Genomic DNA, 4,990 nt, shown 5'->3' on the forward strand with positions numbered 1-4,990 from the left:
CAAAAACTCCGTTCATGTGGCAAAAGAGATAAAAAACTGAAAATTCCCTAAAATAAAACGTGGCAAGGAACTTGAAATCTCATATTCTGGTAGAAATTTAAAATGGTATAACCACTTTGGAAAAAATTTTGTTAGCTTACAGTGTTTCCCAAACTTTTGACATATGTGTATCCCTTCTATAATTTTCGTAACGCTGAGTACCCCTCGTTCTCATGAGAATGTAGAATTAGGCGCAGCTAAGCACGGTGCAGTGCATATCCCCACCAAATTCCGGTGCAACTCGTAACCCCACCAAACTCTTCCCGTACCCCTGGGGGTACGGTACCACAATTTGGGAAACACTGGCTTCTTATAAAGTTAAGCATATACTTATTTTATGACAACTCAAATTCTACTTCTAGGTATTTATTAAAGAGAAAAGTGAATATACTTTAACTTCACCTCTACTGATTAAGTGTGATAGGTTAAAAAAAAAAAAAAAAGTTGCCACAAAAACTGTATCAGCACCAGAAAACTTTTATGCAGAGGCTACTGACCCAGAATTATGGGTAAATTGACTAAGGGTTGGACAAGCTTGTTCAGTTAGCAAAAAAGAGTTGAAAATAAAAATTTAAAAAGCCCTTATAGGCAGGCACACTAATTACAATAAGAAGTGACCATTCAAAGTTTGACTATAAGAGAAATTTCCCCTGGTACCTATGCTTGCTAACCAAAACAACAATAAAACAGTCGGAGTACTTAGTTTAGGGCCAAAGATTTCCTGAATACCTCAATATTAACAGAGGGTATCTCAATGATTTTCCACAATAACATAACAAATAATAGGATTCAACAAAAGCAGTTCTAAAAACAAAGTTAAAAGTGATAAATGAACTAATTAAGAAATCAGAGATCTTAATCTAATTTTATATGTCAAGGAACTAGAAAAAATAACAAATTAGCCTCAAAGTAAGATCAGAGTCGTAATGAATGAAATAGGAATCAGAAAAAAAACAAAAGAAAAAATACAAAGGATCAATGAAAATGAAAGCAGATTCATGGAAAAGATAAAAGTTGATGAGTCTCTAGCAAAGCAAGACTAAAAATTGGAAATGAAAAAAAGATACAATTGATTCTATAGAAATACATAGGACCATAAGAGACTATTATGAAAAATTATATGCTAGTTAGATAACCTAGAAGAGATGGATAAAATTCTAGAAACACAAACTAGCAATACTATAATAAATTCCCAAAAATAGAAAACCTGAACAGCCTACAAATGGGCAAAGAGATTGAATCAGCAATCAAAACCTCCCACACAGAAAACTCCAGGAGACGGCTTTACTGGTGAAGTGTACCAAACATGCAAAAAATTAATACCAATCCTTCTCAAACTCTTCAAAAAATTTGAGGAAGAGATTGCCGAAACCGGTTTGGCTCAGTGGTAGAGTGTTGGTCTGTGGACTGAAAGGTCCTGGGTTCAATTCTGGTCAAGGGCATGTACCTGGGTTGCAGGCACATCCCCAGTAGGGGGTGTGTAAGAGGCAGCTGGTCGATGTTTCTCTCTCATCGATGTTTCTAGCTCTCTCTCTCCCTTCCTCTCTGTGAAAAATCAATAAAATATATTTTAAAAAAAATTTGAGGAAGAGGAAATACTTCCAAACTTATTGAGGCCAGCACTGAGAATATCATAAGAAAACTATAGATCAATATCCCTGATGGCTAGAAATATAAGAATTCTCAATAAAATATCAGCAAACCAAATTCATGAATAAATAGGATTATACACCATGACCAATGGGATTTACCCCTGCAATGCAAAATGGTTCTATATATGCAAATCCATAAATGTAACACACTATATTAATAAAATGAAGGATAAACATCACATGTGAATTGATGCAAAAAAATAACATTTGACAAAATGTAACCTTTTTTTAAATGATTAAAACCCTCAGAAAATTGCATATGGAAGAAACACTCAATAAAGGCCAAAAATGACAAACCCACAAGTAACATAACACTTAATGGAGAAAAAGACTTTCTAAGATTAGGAACAGGACAAGGATGCCCACTCCTACTTCCTTGATTGAATAAAGCATTGGAAGTAGTAGCTACAGCATTTGGGCAATACAATGAAATAAAAGGCATCTAAATAGAAAAGGAAGAAGTAAACCTGTCATCATTTGCATATGACGAGGTTTTAACACAAATTATCTCAAACCAAAGACTGCTAAAAATAATTTTAGTAAAAATTATTACTAAATACAAAATCAACATACAGAAATCAGTTTCATTTCGATACACTAAAGATGAAACATCTGAACAAGAAAATGATCTTAACACCACCAAAAAACAATACTTAGGGACTAAATTCAACCAAGAAAGTGAAAAATATAATGAAAACTACATCACTTTGCTAAAAGAAATCAAAGACACAAAAAGCAAAGATATCCCATGCTTACTGACAAAGAATGCTGCTATAATGTCATATAACCCAAAGTCATCTACATATTCGACGGAATCCCCATCAAAATACCGAATAGAAACACACACACACACACACACACACACACACACACAAAAAAAAAAAACAATCATTAAATTTGTATGGAACCACAAAAGACCCTCAAATAGCCAAACCAATCCTGAGAAGCAAGGAAGCTGGAGGTACCACACTTTGTGACAAAGCTACAGCAATAAAAACAGTATGATACTAGCAAGACAAATGTAATAAAGTTCAGAATTAATCCCTGCTTATATGGTCAACTAATATTTGGCAAGGGACCCAAGAGCATTCCATGGAGAAAGAGTACTCTGGGAAAATTGTGCTGGAAAAACTGAATAAACTCATGCAGAGCAATGAAATCAAATCCTTATCTTACACCACACACAAAAATTCGAAATTAAAGACTTAAACATAAAACCTGATACTATAATACTCCTAGAAGAAAATGTAGAGAAGCAGTTTCTTAGCATGGGCATTGGCAAGCATTTATTAGATATGACAAATAAAGCACAAATAATGTAAAGAAAAAACAACAAATGGAACATTAAAATTTAAAACTTTTGCACAATAAAACATTTAAAACACAACCTACAAAATGGGAGAAAAAATATTTGTATATACCATATATCTGATAAGAGATTAATAACAAAATATATAAGCTAATAAAGAAAAAAAAAAGCTTAATTAGACTCACGCTGTGTTTTTCAAACTCTATTGTATGTTACAATGAAACACAAAATATACCTCAAATTTTTGGGACATCACTTTGGTTCTGATTCAGTAGGTCTGACATTAAAGAAAAAAAATTAGCATTTGTCACAGATTCTGAGATGCTGATACCATTGGTCTAGAACTGATATTTTAATAACCACTGACCTGGGCTAGAAGACAAAAGGAAAATATTCAAATGATCCTTCGCTATCTGTCCCTAGGTTTACAATCTTATACGTTTCTTATGCTGCAGACACTCCAATTCTTATTAACGGCAAAAACAAAGATAAGTTGATGTTTATTTTGTTTAACAAGTAGATATGAATTCCCATCTATGAGTTACATACAAAATATGTATCACTATCAAAATGGCAATGGAAAAAAAAATTTTTTTCAACTGATTTTGACTAGAGACTCTAAGAGTTGCCAAATCACAAATGACGAGCTTATTGTTATAACCAAAACCATCCATACAAAAGGACGTATTTTATACATTTATTTTCTAATAAAATATATGAAACTAAAAAATGTGGTCCTGGTGACTGAACACAGTGTTATTAGTTTTCCTTGCCATCTGCCCATGCTTTATGGAACCTATTAATTCAAATGACAGACATAAGCAGCACAGAACACAAAGCCAGGATGCCCTGAGTTTGAATTCTCTACTCCACAACTCACTCATTTTGACTTAGGTCAAGTTATTCAACCTGTGCCATAAACCAGTTTTCTCTCCTGTTATATAGTAATAAAACTTACCTGTTATATAGTAATAGAACTTACCTGATAGGTTGAATTTGAGGATCAAGTTCATATTCACTGAAGTCCTTAGTGACTGGCCCATCACTAATCCTTAGTGTCTTGATATTTACAAAAGCCAACCAACATGCCAAATATTAAAAAATGAAGATAAAATGATTGGCCCAAACACAAAGTTATATGCAGTTTATGAGAAGATATAGACACTTACAAATTAATCATTGAAATAAAATATGAAGTATGGAACTGCAAACTGAAATAAACATTGTGAAGGAAAGGATAAGCATTTTTAAAAAAGCATTAATAGACCCATTTCCCTGTTCCTAGGCTTAACACTAATACTTTTACTCAAAGTATCAGCCTTAAAAAAAGATTATCTATCTGGATAATAGCATAATCAAAAATGAACGGCAAGTTAAATTATTTTGACACAATCTTTAACACAAAAATGTTAAAGGCTGGAAGTTTTATTTCATTTTAATAGACATTAAATAACCTTGTAAATTGGAAAACTAAAAAGTCATTAATTAGCATTTAACAAAAATATGCTGTTCAGAAAAACTGTTCTTGAATGAATTACAACTAAAAACTACATAAAAACTTAATATCAAACAATAACTGCCCAAAAGAAAATGTTGCAAGCCCAGTATTTTAAGGATAATGCCACACAAATATATAACCCCGTGTGCCTACCCTTACTTAACAAGACATGCCATACAACAAAATGGGTTTAAGTTGTAAGATACTTGGAACAGCAAGAAAGCAATCAGGTAAAAAAAACAACTTTCCAACTACCAAACAAACCAGCAATGAAAATATATGGGGGGGAAAGACACACAACAACAAAAACACCACAAACAACCCCAAAAAACGAATTACAAAACCTAAGAACATGTGATGGCAAGAAATTATATAAGAAACAGAATCAAATACCAAATATGAATTCTATATCAAAGTAATTCATAATTAAACAAAAACACCTGTTAATGTTCTGATAACCCAAATGCCCTAAAACTGACATTAGGCCTTGTA

The sequence above is a fragment of the Pipistrellus kuhlii genome, unplaced genomic scaffold (genome assembly GCF_014108245.1).
Source record: "Pipistrellus kuhlii isolate mPipKuh1 unplaced genomic scaffold, mPipKuh1.p scaffold_m20_p_9, whole genome shotgun sequence".
Classification (NCBI taxonomy): Eukaryota; Metazoa; Chordata; class Mammalia; order Chiroptera; family Vespertilionidae; genus Pipistrellus; species Pipistrellus kuhlii.